Source organism: Castor canadensis, chromosome 3, assembly GCF_047511655.1.
Source record: "Castor canadensis chromosome 3, mCasCan1.hap1v2, whole genome shotgun sequence".
In the NCBI taxonomy this organism is placed as follows: domain Eukaryota; kingdom Metazoa; phylum Chordata; class Mammalia; order Rodentia; family Castoridae; genus Castor; species Castor canadensis.
Genome location: NC_133388.1, coordinates 87,215,007 through 87,233,773, shown reverse-complemented (window position 1 = coordinate 87,233,773; position 18,767 = coordinate 87,215,007). Strand labels below are relative to the sequence as shown.

The 18,767-nt window shown below is 41.7% G+C and overlaps 1 protein-coding gene and 1 long non-coding RNA gene across 14 annotated transcripts in view; one reads left to right on the top strand and one right to left on the bottom strand.

Moving 5' to 3' along the window:
- LOC109697568 (M1-specific T cell receptor alpha chain-like) overlaps positions 1-18,767 on the top strand; it is a 685,092-nt gene that overhangs the window by 539,654 nt on the left and 126,671 nt on the right. The window lies entirely within an intron of this gene.
- The window catches only part of LOC109697566 (uncharacterized), a 30,632-nt gene continuing 19,220 nt past the window's right edge, over positions 7,356-18,767 (bottom strand). For 5 of the 13 annotated variants that reach the window (XR_012446226.1, XR_012446230.1, XR_012446229.1 and 2 more), the window contains 2 exons: positions 16,447-16,512; positions 7,357-15,780 (listed from right to left, as the gene is read on the bottom strand). This is a non-coding gene — a long non-coding RNA (uncharacterized lncRNA). Of the gene's footprint in view, positions 15,781-16,446; positions 16,513-17,709; positions 17,771-18,767 lie in introns of all 13 variants that reach the window. The other 8 variants (XR_012446236.1, XR_012446232.1, XR_012446235.1 and 5 more) reach the window with 4 other exon arrangements.

The following is an 18,767-nucleotide window of genomic DNA, read 5'->3' as shown; positions in this document are numbered from 1 at the left end:
CTTTCAAAAAATAAGCCTCCTGGGACTGATAAGCAAATGGCGCCATATGCCAAAAACATAGTCCCAAGTGGTGAAGGGACAGCCGTGCCTCCTCTGAAGGGCCTGTCAGATTGCTGCCTCTGAACGAATCTGAGTGTAACTTTCAATAGCAGTCACCACCCCCAAGGACCTCTTTCCTTTATTGCTGCAGCAATAAAACAGCCACAAGGCAGTTGCAGATAAGGTGGCCCAAATGCACCGTGCATGCAAAGTAGGCTGTGTGGTGAACACACTGAGAAGAACCACAAACGCACCATGTACTGGCTACCCTACACTGTGTTGTCCTTCTTCTACACGTAGTCTCCAGGTGAATGGGTGTGGGTTTCCCACCACTTCTCATTTCTCATTTTTTGTCCTTTTCTCTTCGCCAGATGACTTCTATAGGACTGAAATCACACGCTTTTCCAGCACAGGTGCCATGATTGGGAGGGAGGTGAAGTTCCAATATCAATATAACAAATGATGGAATTATGTATACTTGATGGAATATGTATACTGGTGTCTCCAGAGAGCTAGCTAACCAAAGGCATCTCCATGCCTTTCAAGGTACCATGGAATCAACATTACCATTTGTCTATGGACAGAAAGTTGTCTTTAGCCATTAAGCATGTGAAGCCAAGAGACAAGCCATTTCTTACTGTGCACTACAGGTACCATGATGCTTGCTGGATATCACACTGAACAAAATCTACAAGCCCCAAGCTGGGATAGCACAGAGAATGCAGAGTCTGCCAACAAGACACAGGGTATTCAATGTCATATTGAAGTAGGCCCCCTTTTTCATCAATTCATTCATTCATTCAAAACTAAGAGGCCCTTATGGCTTGCAAATTGATATAGTAAGTACTATAGGAACACAATGGCAAAATAAGTACTTCTCAAATTATGAAATATATTCAGCACGTAGCACTTCCTCCCTTTTATCTTGTTAAACCATAAGAAGTGAAAATTAAATTCTGTTGGATTACTTGAATCTTCCACTGAAAATAAAAGCTCAGTCCCTAATACCAAGAGTGACAAATGAATTAAACACACATACAAAATCAAGACCAGCAATCAACATCTTAATTACAAACTCTTGACAATTTACCAGCATTCCTTAAAGCCTGAAAAATAGTCAACTATGGAGATATATGCATAAAATGAAATAGAAATATATGATGGATGGATGAATGGATAGACAATAAGTAGCATAGTAAACTGTTGAGCTCAAGTTCAAACTTGAAAGCCAGATTTCTTAAGCTATGAATCCTAGATCTGCCACTTATTAACTCACCAGCTATATGGCCTTGGGCAAATTACTTCCTGCCTTGCTTTCCTAATCTATAATGATAACAATACCTTTCTTAAAGGACTGTTACAAAAATTAAGTGAACTATTAGGTGTCAGTGTATTTAGAGAAGGCTTGACATTTAGGGACACTTAGTAACTGTGAACTACTCTTGTTGATGTGATGATATCATGATGATTATAACTACATTTCCCAATAGATGGGCTGGATTGAGCTATTAGGAAGTTGTTGAAAAGAAAAAAGTTAGTCTCTTAGACAATTAAGCATTCTTTCCTACTTAAGTATCACTTCTAGTAGAAACTAAATATCAATGGGGATTCAAAGAAATACCATTCAGAAAACCTTCAGGACCTTTTTCATTGGACGCTGATAAATTATTAAGAGCTCCTACATAGATAGAAAACAACAAATCTGAAAGTAACTTTTGCTTAATTGTCATAAAATAAGCTAACATAGATTTTGTAAGATATTAAAATACAAAATGCCCCCATTCATTTATAAACGTAGAGCCAGAAATGAAATTAAAGCTGTTATGAACATAATTATAGGTAATGAATTAGTTCTATCAACATAGTGGGCAAACTAGATGACTTTAAAAGAGTTCCCACCCCCAAGAAGGTAATAAATGAAGTCAAAGTACACTTCACCTTTTAATGTCCTGTAAAAATTTCCGATGAGGATCAGCCCAGAACTCTGGGCTATACAAAGACACATCCACATTGGTCTCAGCTAATCTAAGAAACCATCCATGGAAACTCCTTGGTGTGAAGTGCTGAGCACTTACTTGGGATAATGAGGACTGTCTTCTCTCTTTCCTCTTCTGAAGACACAGGCTTTCCTGCTGCTTAGGATCCTGTGTTTATTTGTCAGTAGAAACCCTATCCCTGTTGTCTTGCTGGCTTTCTCATTTGCAGTCAACTCTATGGGCTCATCAGCACTGGTGCCACCCAAAAGCAGCCTTTAAAGGACACAGGGTAAAACAAAATGAGAGATTTTTCTTGAGAAAAAATAATTTGGGGAGAGGATTCTTTGTTGAATTTGGTGGTAGGGTCAGATTTCAAAGTTTTAACTTTGATGGGATAGACCAATCAAGTGAGTGGTGAATTGATGAATTTTTATTCCTCCTGGGATTTCTTTTCCCCAGGACACTTGAGGTCACTGGAGACATGTGCCCAGAACTGAACTCCAGTTTAGGTGCACAGATTTCCTAAAGGTTATGTAAAATTCTACGAACACTGCTATATTCTCTGCCAGTAAGAAACTATTCAGTAATTCCTCCCAAGAGCCGAAGTTCAAAGACCAATGCTATGTCATATGCAGTAAAGAAATATGACTCTTAGGTCTCTGCTTCTGCCATACATTACCCCATGCTAAGAGAGCAATTATCTTTCTTCTTATTCTAAACTGGCCACTGACAAAGGTACAGGTAAGTTTGAGGGAAGAAGAACAAAGTTTTAGACAATTGTGTATTGACTAGCAAGCACTGCCCCAAGGGAAGGTTCCTGACAGTGATCTGCAGAATCAAGACAAAAGCTGATGGAATATCTCAGTCTGCCTCAACCAGCTCATCATCTAATTGGTAGTCCTCCAGTCTCCCCAGTGATCCTTGCAGATAGTCACAGAAGAAAAGGTTAAGACAGTTAAGTATTCAAATCTCAGGATAAAGAGTTAGCATAAATGATGAGTGCCAGTTATGGGGCAGAAATTGCAACAAGAAACAAGGGCAAGACAAGTCACACAAGCTCTCTCCCATTCTGGAATTCATGCTATGGTAGGGCTAATAGTCTAATAGAGGAGCCAAATCAGACATATGGGGGCAAGAGAACTGATTGGTTGTAGCAATTATGGGAGTGCTCCAGGAGGAAGGTACAGCTTAGAATTAGAATATTTAGAGCTCAGGATGACTTGGACAACAGAAGCCAGGAAAACATCTTAATAGGATCAAATCTTGAGCTGCAACCAAATATGGAAAAGTTTATTTATTTACACCCCAAGGTCCCATGTCAGCAACAGCAGCAAAATACAACTCAAAGGAGTCTCAACTTGCCTCTACTCTGTTTTCCTTCGCAGCTGCTTCACTCGGTGCCACACAGCTGGGTAAGTGAGTTGCAGATGGGATAGCAGCCGCCAAAATCTTTCTAGAGACAAATGACACTGTGGTTTTCCTTGACACCCATTAAAATGCCTCACTAATTTCCAAAAATATCTCATGTTAGCTTTAAAACAACCAATGGGGCCCAGACATTTCAGTAAAACAAATCAAAAAATAAAGTAACCCAGCCATCTGCACATTCTTAGCCCAAATCAGACAGACAGAGGAGAATCACTTTCTTTCTGAAGGTAGTCCTGGGATGCCCAGAAGCTGAGGTCCTGCCTAACTACATCCCAACCAAGGGGATACACAAATGCAGCTCCCACTTTTCATTCACTGCTGTTCCTATTCTTCAGTTATTTGTCCAGCCCATCAATGACACCAGAGAAGCCAGAGAGAAAAGACAGCAGTTAGAAGCAGAGCAGCAGCTGAGACAGGCCATGCCTGAGCAGAGATCAATCACAGCACACATCAGTAGGGCTTGGCTGTTGTTACTAACACTTTATGTGAGAATTGTGGTTTGTTTTGGGGGGTTTTTTAACCCAAAGAACTCTAAAAGGATGGGAAGAATGGATGTATTCTCAAATCAAAGGCAAAAATGGACCTCAGAACTTCCAATGAGAGAGAAAATCTGAAGTTCTGGCACTCTGTCCCATGGCAATTTGAGTCATTGTTTGATACCACAAAACCCAGAGTAGCAGAGACCATCAGAAAGGCTGGACATGTAGCAGCCACTAGGAGTTGAGTTAATTTGGCCTGTTTTTCCTTCCCATAGCCTTAGTCTTTCTTCATACCAGATAGACAAACAATACTGGGTCTCTAGTTTATATGTGCTCCCTATCCTTAGCTACCAGAGACAGGCCTCTCCTAAGAGCATAGAAGACAATTACACAGTCCATATCTCTGACATGGCCCCCTCAGCACATCCATTAATCTGCTCAACATCCTACAGGCAGTGTAACATAGCTAGACAGAAACGTTTTCTTCACAGAACTGTTCTCTTCTAGACTTAAAATGACATGTTCCTGTTTCACCTGGAGTCTATAATAACTCGGGTAGGTCCCCAACTCCGCCATGGCAAGGCGACTTGGATGTCACTAACCCTGCCATGGCAAGACAGAAGAGGCAAAGTAAAGAAACCAACACCTGTGGTGAACCTACAAATGTGTACCAGGCAAAGAAATAAGTGGTTATGATGTGTTCTTTCATTTCAACCTCACAGCATCCCTGCAAAGTAGCTACAATTTCCGTTTGCAAATGGGGAAATTAAAACTCAGAGATGTTAATTGCCCAGCTACTGGTGAGTTGCAAGCAAGATTCAAAACCACGAATGGTTAGACCTGCAAAACAAGCGCTCCTTTTGCATTTAGATGATGTGGACAGTGACAGCACCTAAGCAGTCAGCCACATGGTATTACAAGCAGGTTCTACCCAGGTGGGCCCTCCCTTGCCCTAAAGAGTGCCCCGTCTCTCCCCGCATACCTACGACAGTGGGCAAAAACCTGGATACCCCAGGTTTTAGGTTGTTGCTGGCAAATCCTTCTCTACCCCAGTCTTCACTAGATACACAACTATCCCTCTAGGCTCCTTCAGAATTGGAAGAGTCCAGACAGAAATCCTGCTTGGATAAGCAAATACCTGCTGAGCTATTAATGTTGACAGCGCTTGCTGAACAATGGGAATGTGAATATAAATAAGGTACAAGTCCTGCTCTAAATAATCTTGAAGTCCAATGTAGGAAACAAACCAATTTTCAGACAATTGTAATAAAGACGATCAGTATCATGGCCAACATATCCAGGGAGCCCAGGGTATACCACGCTCAGGTGGAGGTGTGGAGAGGAGAAGGAAGTTGTTCTAAGAAGAGGGAGAAGCAGGGGCAGGTAAAGACTATAACATATCTTTAAATATGCAAGTATTTTTCTGTGGCTGAAGTATGGAATGTTTGTGGGGAAATAGCCACAAGTGAGACAAGAGGAGACAAGTCAGGAGATCATAGGAACCACACAGAAGACATCTGGAGGCAGAAGTACCATCATGTTCAGGCTGGTTTGCTCCCTCATGCTTTAGCCATGGGGTTCTCTCTCTCCTTGGAGAGCTCCCCAGACACCAAGTCAGGCATGTCCTACTCAGTGCTCAGGGTCCCCTGCCCTGAGCATCCCACACAGGATCAGCTTTTCCTCCACGCTCCTGGAACACTTTGGATCCACCTCTTTCATAGCACCTAACATTCCTGTGTAATTGCTGTTTGTCTGTCTTCCCCTAAAACTGTATTCTCTGAAGGCAGAAGCCATATCTTGTTCATCTTTATGCCTCTCAAACCGTATAGGTAGGTAATCCATATTTGCTGAATTAACAATCTAGAAACCTGTGACCTTACTGGCCTGTCACACCTCTCTCTGAGGAAGTGATTAACATCAAACCACCTTATAACAGACAAGACTTCTCACAGGTGGACAGCAGCTGATCTGAGTAGGGCAACAAGGAGACAGCTCCAGCCTATGGCAGTCACCCCCAGTGGAGACATGCTGTGGACCTGTCCACTCTTCTATCTTGCCATCTTCTGTACAGGTAAGGTAGGCCTCTGTCCCTTTTACCCTTAGGGAAGTATGTCCCTAGAGAAATCGGGGATTAAAAGGGATGTGGAGGGAGTTCTTCACAGCTTCTCTGACTTTAGGATTTCTGTTTCAGTGGTCTCTTTGGATATAATTTTAGAACCAAACACCAAAACTCTAACTGTTCTAATTGGGAAGCCTGCCTCCTTCTGCTGCAAAGTAACAGGCGGGGACTTGAAGAATTATCAAATGAGCTGGTATAAGAATGAAGATAACTCCCTGACTTTAGTATATAAACTAAATAGCACTTCTACTGACAATTTAAGGAGTAATTTCCAAGGGAAAATTGATAATTCAAAAAGTCAATTTATACTTGACATTCAGAAAGCAACAACAGGAGATGCAGAGACTTACTACTGTGAGTCTGATATCCACTGTGCTGAAATTCTGTTTCTCAGTGCTTCAGACGAGATCAGGCATGTTCAGGGTGGTATGGCCGTAGACTTTCATTGCTTCAAAAAGCTCTAGGGTTAAACCAAGGGGGCAGCTAAAATGTGCACCACATCTGAGATAAGCCCTCTTGATAACCTCAACAGCCACCTCTGATAAGAGAGGCTGGAACTGAGTTGGGGCAAGGGCCTTTTCTTTGCAGTTCCTTCATCAGTTGAAGAAGGCAGAAGAAGTTGTTAGGAGTTATATGGAGAGACCAAGGAGCCCTGCACCCAGCTCTAACAGACCTCAGGTTGACAGTAACAACTTCCAATACTGAGAAGGCCCTGTCATTGTGGAGGCAGGCTGAGATGAGCAGAATTTCCACAGTCATGAGTGTTGTCTCTCATTGCTATCATTGCTATCATTACTATGAATGTGCGTGAACAACATAAAGCAAGGATGGTTTTCCATTAGCATTCTAATCAAACTTGCCAAAACTATTAGAGATAATCTTAACTCTTACTCTGTAAGAAGAATGAGTAGAGTCATTTCCTGAAATGTTTCCATAACTGATTCTAGTACTGAATGCTTTTAGCACACATGGGAGTGGGCAGAGAGGGGTATTACCATGCTGGTTGCTGACAGAGGTCTTATAAACCAATACTCTTGGCAATGTCAGATTTCTGAGTTGGCCATGAATCAACCTAATTTAAAAAATGGATTTCTGCCAAGAGAGTCTAAGACTACAGGGAACCAAGTCCTGGAGGAACTCACTGAGCAGACTAGTGGACAAGAGCTTAAAGACTTAAACATTCAATAATCATCAAAGGAGTGCTTTTTTCCTATTGGCTATAGTAGCCAACACAGTTTTTCTGGTCAAGTATCTGTCTGGAATCCTCTCCTCACATAAAACTAAAGGATTAGGACACACAGTAGACATGAACATGAAAACTGTGCTTAGAAGTCAACTCTCCTGATGAGGATCCTCTTCAAGCTCACTCATGTAGATGCTGCCAGCTTGAATCCTCAGATGAGCATCTCCAGTAGGGCTCATCTTAAAGTGGCAGTTTGGACCGCAAGGACTCTGGAGAGAAAAGTTGGAGGCCATAGTCTTCTGGTATCCTAATCATGGAAGTGACATACCATTGCTTCCGCCATATTCTATTGATGAGAGCGAGTCAATAAATGAAGCCCACATTGAAGAGGAGGGATTACATGAGGACATGACTACCAGAAGGTACCACTCTCGGGGGTTCCTTTTGAGGCTGCCTACTTCAGGGGATCAGCGCAATGGAGAACAGAAAGAGAAGACTCAAAAATTCTGGTTGTGTCCAATTTGTTTAAAGACCTCTGATTACAAGACTAAAGAGATTTGATTTTATCTTATAAGTCAGCATTTCTAAAATGTTATTACGCATAGAAAACACCTAGAGAGATTTTTGAGATACATATTTTTGAGTCTATTCTGTGGAGGTTCCAGGGAAGCCTAGGAATATGCATTTATAACAAGTTCCCTATGTGATTCTGATCCAGGTGATCCAAAGACCTGCTGTAAGAAGCTCTGCTGGAAGCACAAGAGGAAGTGTTGAGGGTTTGTCTGTTTGTTTGGTATGATGCTGGGGATGGAACCCAGGGCCTTGCCTAGTTTCTCCTGCTCTCCTGTCAGAAGAATAAACATTAAATATGGTCAAATCATCTCTAGAACAATGGTTTTCACTTAATTCCATCTGCATATTTTGCATATTTGAATCACCTAGGGAAATTCTTTTTTTTTTTTTTGACAGTACTAGGGTTTGAACTCAGCACCTCCTGCTTTCTAAGCAGGTGATCTACCACTTGAGCCACCCTGCTAGCCTTTTTTACATTGGTTATTTTTGAGATAAGACCTTGCTTTATTCTCTGGGCAGGCCTGGACCTCTGTTCTCCTATTGGTACTTCCCCACATAGCAGGCACCTGCCATTGTCCAACCATTGGTTGAGAGTCTTGTGAATTTTTTGCCCAGGCAGGCCAAAAAACCACAATGTTCTTGATCTCCATCTTCTGAGTATGGTGAAATTCTATGAAAAGAACAATGTCTGAGATGCATTCCCAGAGATTTTGATTGAATTGGGCTGGGCTTGGAGTTCTGCCTTCCCAGGTAATTCACACTCCCTCTGCTTCTATGGCCCTTCCCTCCACTGGGTCTAAGACCTTGCTATTCCAAGTGTACTCCAGACTGACAGCATCAGCATCCCCTAGAAGTTTGTCCAAATGAGGAATCCTAAGCATCATCCTTCATCTACTGAGTCAACTTTCATTTAAACAAGATCACCAGGCAAGTTATATGCATATTGAGGTTTGAGAAGCACTGGTTTAGGGAACCCCTTGTCTTAGTCCATTTTATACTACTGTAACAATACCACAGACTGGATAATTTTTAAGGAAAATAGACTTATTTCTCACAGGTCTGGAGTCTGGGAAGACCAAGATGAAGAGACAAGACATGTGGAGAGGGCCTTTATACTATTTCATCCCACAGCAGAAGGGAAATAGAGTATGAGAGCAAGAGATAAGAGAGCCAAACTCATCCTATTACTAGAAACCCATGCCTGTGAAAACTAATGTATCCTGAGGCATTAATCTATTCCTTAGGTAAAACCTCATGATGTAATCATCTCTTAAAGGTCCTACATCTCAACACTGTTGCATTTGAGATTAAGTTTCTAACACTTGAACTTTGGGGGACACATTTAAACCATAACATCCATCATTAGTTGAAATTTTTCATAAAGATGGAAGAATATAAATCTGTTTTCCCAAATGCTGCGCAAGAATCCTATTTGTAAGAATCCCCTACAGGAATTCTGTTGTGCAAGCAGGTGTGGAACTCACTGATAAGCACTTGGTCATCCCAAAACCACATAGTGGATCATTTGTGTTACTAATATAATAAACATCCTTATTAGGATGATATCGTATCCTTATATGCTCACTGGAAGAAGGGTTACCTAAATTCTAGGTATGAATACTACTTGTTCATCCACAGGAAAAATAGGAAATGAAATAATATTTATTGAATCTATATAGTTTTTACCACGTCATCATGGGTTATCCACTGAAATCCAGGATCTTTCAACCATTTCAATATCAAGCCATAAAAATAGAACATGAATTTAACTTGGAAGAAGAAGGAGAGTAGACAAGTGTGTGTCTCTAGTGGTCCATTCCTCTAGCAGGATGGTAAAACTACAGAGTTCTAGCATTTGTGGGGTAGGGCAATTCAGAATCTGAGATGAACATGTAAAACAGAACCTGGAGTCAATGGAGAGGGGCATCCTAAGAGAAAGCAGCCAGACTGTCCAACAGTGATCTGAGACTATAGACACAAAGCTATGAAAAAGGAAGCCAGACAGGAATTAGAAGTAGAGACCTGGAGAAATTCAAGTAATTCCTGAGCTTACTAACAAGTAATTGAGGAAGTCTTTATGTGATACCAGAACCCTCACAGGTAGAGACAGAGCCATTGGAGGCCCTTAGCATGGTATGGACATGTACCAAGGGTCTCTACAGAATCCCAAGGCCAAATGAATGACGTGAACATCAGCTATTATTTCTATATCATCCATGTTCTTCTCCACTCCAGTTGAGAGTGGGCAATAGAGGTAAATGAAAGTTGGCTGAGTTCATATCATTATTATCTCCATTGTTCTGCTTTCTGTGATTTTTACCCATCATGAAAAAGGCTCAGCTGAGAAAATTCAGAACAGTGAAGAAGAAATCGCAGAGTACCCACTTTTTTAAAACATTTAGTTCTCTTTATCACTTAACTTTTTAAGTTCACTTTGTAACTATCATTAAAAGTCTGAGTTCAATTATCAGGGCATGGTTATAAGCATGCCACTTCCTCCAGGCTCCCAAGCAGAGGAGTCTGTGGGCATGCTGTGAGGCTAGGAATAGGAGGTTCCTTTCTGAGCACACAAAGGCAGCCAGAAGAAGGCATCCATGTCCAGGAACAGTGCCACTGGCTAGCTACACTTAAAAAACGCTCGTGCACACGGTAGAACCATGGCCATGAGGGGAGGCAAGAGAAAAGAAGGGCATCTGAAACCATGTGAGTTTGAGAGCAGGCCACAGCCAGCCAACAAAGAGAATATATTTCCATGCTACCACACATTGTAGATTCTGAAGCTGTTACAGCCTTGAAGAAGGTACTTATTACAGCATCTTGAAAGAGCCTAGGGAATATACAGCTAGAGTCCAAAAAGGAAATGGACTCAAGGGAATCCAAGCTGTGATCTCCATTCTGAGCAATTAAGACTTTAAACAGGAAATTAAAATCATTGAATTTGGAAGCCAGAAGGGATCTTAAAGGTCAAGCAGGAATCCCTCCATCAATTTACATGTTCATTAAACATTGATTAAATAAATGATCACCCATCAATTCCTCAGAAACATCTTGGATCTCCTTTCAGGTTGTTCAGGTTGTTCCTTTCCAATGCTTTCATATGTCAACTTATAATGATATTTCATTAACTTAATTATGCATGTTTTCTCACTAATTTGTAAGCTCTAAGAGAATAAGGACAAAAATCAGATTTTGCTTTCCATTGAACTTGAAAATTACATAAATGTCCTTGTGTGAATAAATGGATGAATCTCCCAGATTTTGGGAGTTCCCAAAAATTGGTTATTTCAATACAGACTCTGGGCTACAGTAGGGCCCTAAATCTTGCCATATTCCTATTCTTTAATGGTCTTAGAGACCTCAAGAGTCACCCAGAGCTGGAGTCTAAGGGTTTTCAGAGGCCTCTGATTCTACCCATTCTGTTTGGCATACTCAAGAGCTCATTCTTGGGCACATAGGACAACTGAAGTTCAGATGATCCTCTGCCAGTCTGAGACAGTTTCCATGTAGGGACACTGAACAGCAAGTAGAACCTTCCTGGAGAGTCTGGCTAGCTATGAGGAACAATGATGATCATCTCAGTAACTTCTAACTGGACCTATGATGAGCCCTTTTGGTATTTTTTATTTGGCTTGGCTGAATTCAGGAGCTGTGTTATTAAAATGCAGAAGTCTGTAATTACAGGGACACACGTTCTCGTCTTTCAAGCATGAACTAAGCATGTACAGCGTTTCTGGTGTTGTGCCACATGCCGAGTTACAAAAACGACCAAAGCTCAATTCTTGTCCTCAAGGTTCTCTTTCTACTGGGAGAACAGACATGAGAATAGAGTCTTATTAACAAAGCAAGGAGCAAACAGTTGTGAGAGCATGGAGAATGACGTGATAGCCCAGGACTTGGGAAGGATTCTCAGAGGTGGCACAAGCTTATCACAGAAAACAAGGTATTCTGAGGGGTTCCTAAGGATGTGCTACCAAGGAAGATGAGCATCCTCAGGAGTTCATGCACACATACGTGTGCACACACAACCATGCATATACATATGCACACACATGTACACACACTCTCATGCACATACCCATACACACACACATGCATACACACCCATGCACACACATGTACATGCATACACACATGCGCATACACACCTATGAACACATGCACACACATACACACATGCACATACATACACATACATACACATGCACACACATACCCACGCACACACACACATGCATGCACACACACAGCTACGATGTTTTCAGTTAAATTGCTGAAAATAAATAAACTGAAATTTAATGGGAAAATACTGAACCTAAGGTTAGACCTGATCAGTTTCTCTATGTGGGGAGGTAAGAGTGTGTTAGAGGGTGTCACTAACTCCCTGTCCCAGAAACCTTAGAGATTTTCAAACTACAGCTGTGGCACACACCATTGGGAAGATCAGCTAAAATGTTAGTGATCTGGGTTAAGAAGATAAAAAATTAGGCAAAGCAAAGAGAAAGAGGAAAGGGAAAGAAAAACATTCTTTCCTTCAATAATGATCACTCCCTTTAACATTTTGTCTTTTTTAAAAAACCATCCCAAACCTCTGGGATTTCTTAGACCTTGATGCTGCTCCCTATCCTGCTGAACAGAACCATGAGGAAACCAGGAAAGACTATTAAGAAAGAAGGTCCCCTTTAGGGAGGCAGACAGTGCCATTGAGACTGGCTGTGAACTTCCTCTTTGGTGTATTCTTTGATTTCACATGGTATGAAATATTGACATTTCTTCTTAGATATGCGGACATGCAGACACCTTGTAACCTACATTAGATCTATAAACCTTTATCTGGCCTACATTGAGTTGTTTCCATTTGTGGAATTGTTTTTAGTCAGAGCAAAACTTTCCCCTGTGAAGTGAAAAAAAAAAAAAAAGAAGAAGAATCTGTAAACTGAGCCATTATTATTCTGCTTTCTGTTTCTATGGAGTTGTGACTCTTCTGAGAGTTCTATAAAGAAACAGCAACCATATTCTTATCAGCCTTCTATATTTTCTTCTGTGTATTAGTCAACTCTGCTGTGGGAACAGTGCCCAATTCTAAATGGTTTACAACAATAAACATTTACTTTTTACTCCTACTTGTACCATAAGTTGGTGGCTACAAGTTGGTTGTTGAGCTCTGTTCCCTGTGTTTGCCCATTTCAGAGCCCATGCTGAAAGACAAGTCACCATTTGGGACACACTGTTCTTTATGGCAAAATAAAAAGAACAAGAGAGCTACTAGCTGAAGCTCAAGATGTGTCTTAAGGCTTCTGATCTAATATGGCAAACATCATGTCCACTCACACTCACTGGCCAAGACCTTTCCATGGCCAAACCCCAAAAATCAGCTGTACTCCCTTCCACAGAAGGCACAGGACCCACAGCAATGGGCAGGAATTGATCATTTTCTGACATGGCAAGAGGGGTCAATCAAATACTTCAGAATAATAATTACAACCTACCACACCCTCTGATGCCACCAGATATTTTGTTTCCATCATGGGGAATTTGTCCTGATGTTGACCAAAAAGTAATTTGATGTGATTTTATTTCTTTGTAGAATTGTTGCAGAACTCTGGGGCAACGGTTGCCAAATTGTTCTTCGGAATGTCACCGTCCCTCAAGATGATAATTGTCATTGCAATATTAAAAACAATTGCATGGTCAGATAATTTTAGTAAGGGTGCTTATTAATAGTGTCCTTTAATAGTCACAGTTCTTATTGCCATATTAAATGGTCTAAGAACACCTACTGTTTAAGATAGCTATTTAATGTAGGATTGGGGTTGCAGAGTTCTTTTTGTAATGACACAACCAATAGTGTCTCAAGAGATTCTACTGATAAATGCTAGAATCCTAAAGGATTATTGGAGAATTGGTCAGATGAATTCTTGCTGTTTTCTCATTTCTATGCATCTAGATTGTAGGACGTCTAAGGATATTGAGAGGAGGCATGCATGAGGCCAACATGTCTGTACAGGTTCCAAAAGGAGGCTTGCATTTTTTTGCTAAGGATCAACTCCATGTCAGGAATCTGAAAATGCTATTCAGATATTACTCTTTGCCTACTTAATTAATTATAAATACCTCAGACTGGCTTTTATTCCCCCATTCTTTGTGTAACAGCTGTCTTATGTCCGACCCTGTGCCAAATGCTGAGCACACAATGTGAGTAAACATTGTGTGAGCAGACACAATCTTTCCTCGTGGACTTCCTTTTCAATAGGAAGAAACAGACACGAGACAAACACAAGGAATGGCCAGCAATCATGCAGCCTCTGAGCAGTGTGCTCTTCCATTGGCCTCCTGTTCCTTCTTGGAATGCTTTCCACACTTAACTTCTGATATGATATGCTTTGCTGACTTTTCTCTCCATCATTGGCCTCTCCTTCCCAGCTCTCATTGCTGACTCTTCTTCCTCTATGGAGCTTCAAAATACTAGAGCACCCAGAGCCCTTACCTGGATCTCTCTTCTCCATCTCTTCCTAAGGAAGCACACTCACCTTCACAGAATTAAATTTCACATATGTGCTCAGGACTTACAAATTTCTATCTCCAGTGTAAAACTCTCCTCTGAGAATAAAAGCTCCCCTCAACTGAACTACTTACCAACTGCGTATCTTGACTTACTTCACATGTGCTCTCTCTTGCCACGATTGTTTGGCTGCTTCCTTCATCCTCCTCCTAATTTATAAACCCCTCCAGGGCAGAGCTCCTTGGTCTATTTTCATCTTCACTTTCCAGAGTGCATTACATACTAAGTGTTAAATATGTGATTATTGAATTTAATGTTTGAACTGAGTTTCTGCTGTAGGGATCACTGAGACACAGATGTAGTGAAAGGGAATATTTTATTTAAAGATATAATGCCTCATCCTTCTGTATTTCCAAATGAACAAGCTCAAGTGAGAGAGCACAGCTACACACATTGGCATGAGGTGAATGCTTGAGTTTAACAATGCTAAATTGCACCAGTATCATCCCTTGTGGTCGTGGAAGCTGCTGCAGAGGTTTTATAAATTGCCTATGTTCCCGCATCCCATCTGGCGATGGTGGCACAGATGACTTGCTCTTCACAACAGCCTTCACTCAGCTCTACTCCCTTCTCCAAAATGAAAGGACAAAAAGAAGACAGCAGGGGCTTGCCTAAAAGTCTCCCACTCAACCAGGGTAGCAATTCAACCACATACTGCTGACTTCTAGATTTGGATTCAAGGCAAAGGCGTGTCAAAAGAGGGCAACAACCTGGACTGCAGAAAGATGTCTCACTGGCATTATGTGGCATCTGCAATTCTGGTCCTTCCTCTGGATTTTGATCCTGTCCTTTTCCATGTGTCTTCCAAGTCCTCCTCTACCAGTCAAAATCAGCTATTTCATACAGTCTGGCAGAGCCGAGAAAAACCAGAAGCTTCTTTGTACTCTGTCTTGCGTGAGCCATTGTCCCTGGTTGGCACAAAAGGAGGGCTCTGATTTTCATGTGAACCACAGTCCCCTGGCACAGTTCCTTCCTGTGTATACACAGATGCTGCTTTTTCTCATTTGGCTACCCTAAAAAAGTTTGTCTTAGCCTCCACATATTTGAAGATTAGAATTTAACCTCTATCAAAATAAGAGGAAAATTGTCTGGATTGCATCTTTTCTACAAAAATAAATGTTTTTCAGCTATCATAGCATTTAAAACTTTATTTTGTTTTGCTGCTCTAGTCTCTTTCTTGTCACACTTGCATGGATAGATACATAGTTTGTGCTACAGTATTAACAAGGAGTTCTCTGGGCCAGCGTTAGCACAAGGAATTTCTGCTGGACCTTTGGTGTGTTGTCCTGTACAGTTCCCAGTCCTGCTGTAGGTCAACAAAACATGGCAGATTTGTGAATAAAGGCAACAGTTTTACTAACGTGCTGCAGCTGTGACGCAACTCAACATCTGGGTCACCAGTCTGGGGCTTGAGTTGGTACTTCCTAAATCAGGCATTTTGTCACAGAGAGACCACTGTTAGTTGAGTCTTCCAAAATCCTCTTTCCCTGGGCTCTTCTAGTCCTCCTTGGCATGTGTCATTCCCTGGGCACCTTGTGTTAGCCTGCATCCCTGAGTTCTCCCCACCATCATCACGGCTATCAGGTTAGACTGATACCATGTACCACGCCATGTGCTGTGATTTCACTCACAATGTTATTTCACTTGATGGGCGCTCAGGTTGTTCATCATGCAAGGGCAGTCTTGCAGTACTTCCTTTTCCTTGCTTTTTTCCCAGCCCAAGCTCTCACGGTCACCACCCCATCATGCACATGCACTAACTCTCAGACTACTTTGCAATTAAAGCCCTGCCAAAAGGATAGCTTGTATTACCATTCAATAACCTTTTCACTCACTCACACTAAGCATTCATTATTCAGCTCAATGTTAAGAGCCCTTTAACTTGTCATATACATGATGTATATAACAGCACTTGCATTCTAAACTAGGTTTTAACACAGCAATACAACGGCAATTATAAAACAACCACTAGTAGCTAAAATGTCTCTAGTCATGCCAAGTATTAAAAATAAATTGCAACTGCCCCAGTTCGTACCCCATACCTGTCTCCTCTTACCATCAAAATTCACTATAGACTCCACATAACTTACCAGAACATCTGGGATGCACAGATCAAGGCAATGGGGGTAGATGCAGATGTGGAGTGAGCAAGTTTCCTGGAACATGACAAGGACATTAGGTTATAGTGACCCACATAACAAGGGTGGTCCAAGACTCCACCTGAATACTAACTGTCTCACTTAATTGGTTTAGGAACTTGCTTCCTCTAGCCCTAAGCTACCCTCAGGGCCACTTTTGGTTTTTATCTGACACATCTACCTTCCCAAAGTCTCCTTGGGGATTCCATGCTCCTCTCTCATTGTTTCTTCAGTTAGCTCTAACTCCATTTTGCAATTCTTTCCGTCTCATTCCTTTTTCCTCTCTATTTGTATTAAAACAAAGTGAAAAATAGTGGGTGTGTAAACTCAGAGCCCAAGATCTGGGGAATGCTATAGAACTGTGTGATGCAAGTGTTTACCACTGGCCAGGGGAGCCACTAGCATAGAGGGAAGATGCACCAAACCTCTATCCCAAGGAAAAAGGATGAGTCATTTCTATTTGTCTTCTCTCCTCTGGCATCAGAGACCTCACCCAGAAGGCTAGGTCACCTCACTTTCTCCCACCTGAGGTGAGTGGGGAGGGTCTCAACCCTAGGGAGACTCCTACAGCTTTCTACAATCCCTTTGATTGAAGAATCTTCCCCATGGAAGATGAAGCAGGGAGTTTCCCTAAGGTTCTGGGAGAGCCCAACTGTGTCATCCCCCTTTATCCCAGGAGACTATTAGGAGGTTGGAGGATGTAAGATCTGTATGATAAGATCTTAATTCCATAGCTATATAATTCCAGCTACCAAATTTGAGCTTGCTGTAAGTTCTAAAGTGTCTACAGTCAGTCTATGTAAGGCCACCACCAAAGAAGGGGGAAAGGCATTTATATTCTCTCTAACCCTGACGAACATCCTCCCCACCTACTCCCAACCAAGAACCTTGAGTGAATTTTTTTTCTTCATTTTAGAGCAAGTGGGGGGTGATTGTACTTATATGCAAAAAATACTACAAAGCGGGAGGAGCTTTTTTTCAGGTCCTTTAAAAACAAGTATCCCATCTGTTCCCAGTCCAGGTATTTCCAGCTTTACCTCTCTATTGGGATATTGTTGGGCAGAAGTACAAAATAACCCTGTTTCATTTTTGATTTTTAATTAATGTTCTTCTATCAACAAAGACATAGATAAGTCTACTAGCAGTCTATAACTGTGGTTTCTCCACATTCTACCTGAGGACCAGCTAGGAGAGGTAGCCCTAGGAGAAGATTACCTGAGGTAGCCCCCTGATGGAAGTTGGTGCTAGTAATCCCTGGGCAAAGCAAAGAGGATTTCTAAAAAAACAACAAGAAGTTTACATTCTACCCACAGCTCTCTCTATGGCACAAAATATTCACTGTGAAATCAGAAAATAATTCATCTCCCTCCAAAAACAGAGAACTAGACACACTTTCCCCCTTAAAGGCAGGACTCCTTGGGTACCTGTTCTGTTGTAAGCCTAGGAATTATGAGACAAAAACAAAAGAAGGAAAGGAAGAGAGGAACAAAGAGCATGAAGTTGAAATATAGCAACCACCCATGACTCTGAGTCTGGTGTGCTACAGGCTTCATTCCATCTCTCTCACACACACAGTGTTGTGTTGTCCTGTCAGGAATCACTAGTGGACTTTCTTGTCTGAATTCCACCTTTCAGAAGGGAGCTGAGCAGGACAGAATTTGGATATGAAAGGTCAGGGCAGGATTAAGAGGAAGAACAAAGAACACAGACTTAGCCCACTTCATTTAGCACAGAAGGATTCAGAAGGCCAGGATATATGTAGGGGCCTAGGAAATACTGACTAAGCCCCCACTGAGTGCCCAGCACAGTTAGGGGAGCTCAGGGGATCAGGAAGATGGTTGATGCTGACACAAGTAGATTCTCACACCCTCTTGTTTGTAAGAGTGAGCAGTCACCAGGCAGGAACACCACTGAAGATACACATTGTCATGGAGAAAGGACAAACAGCAGAAATCAGCCACCCCTGACCCCATAGATGGCGCCTTTACCTGTTCCCTGAGGACTACCCTGTAATAAGACTTTACAGCACTGCAATTCTTTTTCTAACACAAAGATTTTCAACCCTGGCTATGCACTGGAATTATCTGGGGAGGTTTTTTAAATTTCAATGTCCTGAATCCACCCCAGACTGATTAGATCAGATTCTGTCATGCCCAGGTGTCAGCAGTTCTTAAAACCCCTCAGGTGGTCCCAATCTGGGGCCAAATTGGAAGTCTTGTCCTAATTGCCTCAACAGCTTTTCCCTGCTTCCACATTCTTCCTTTCATTTTTGG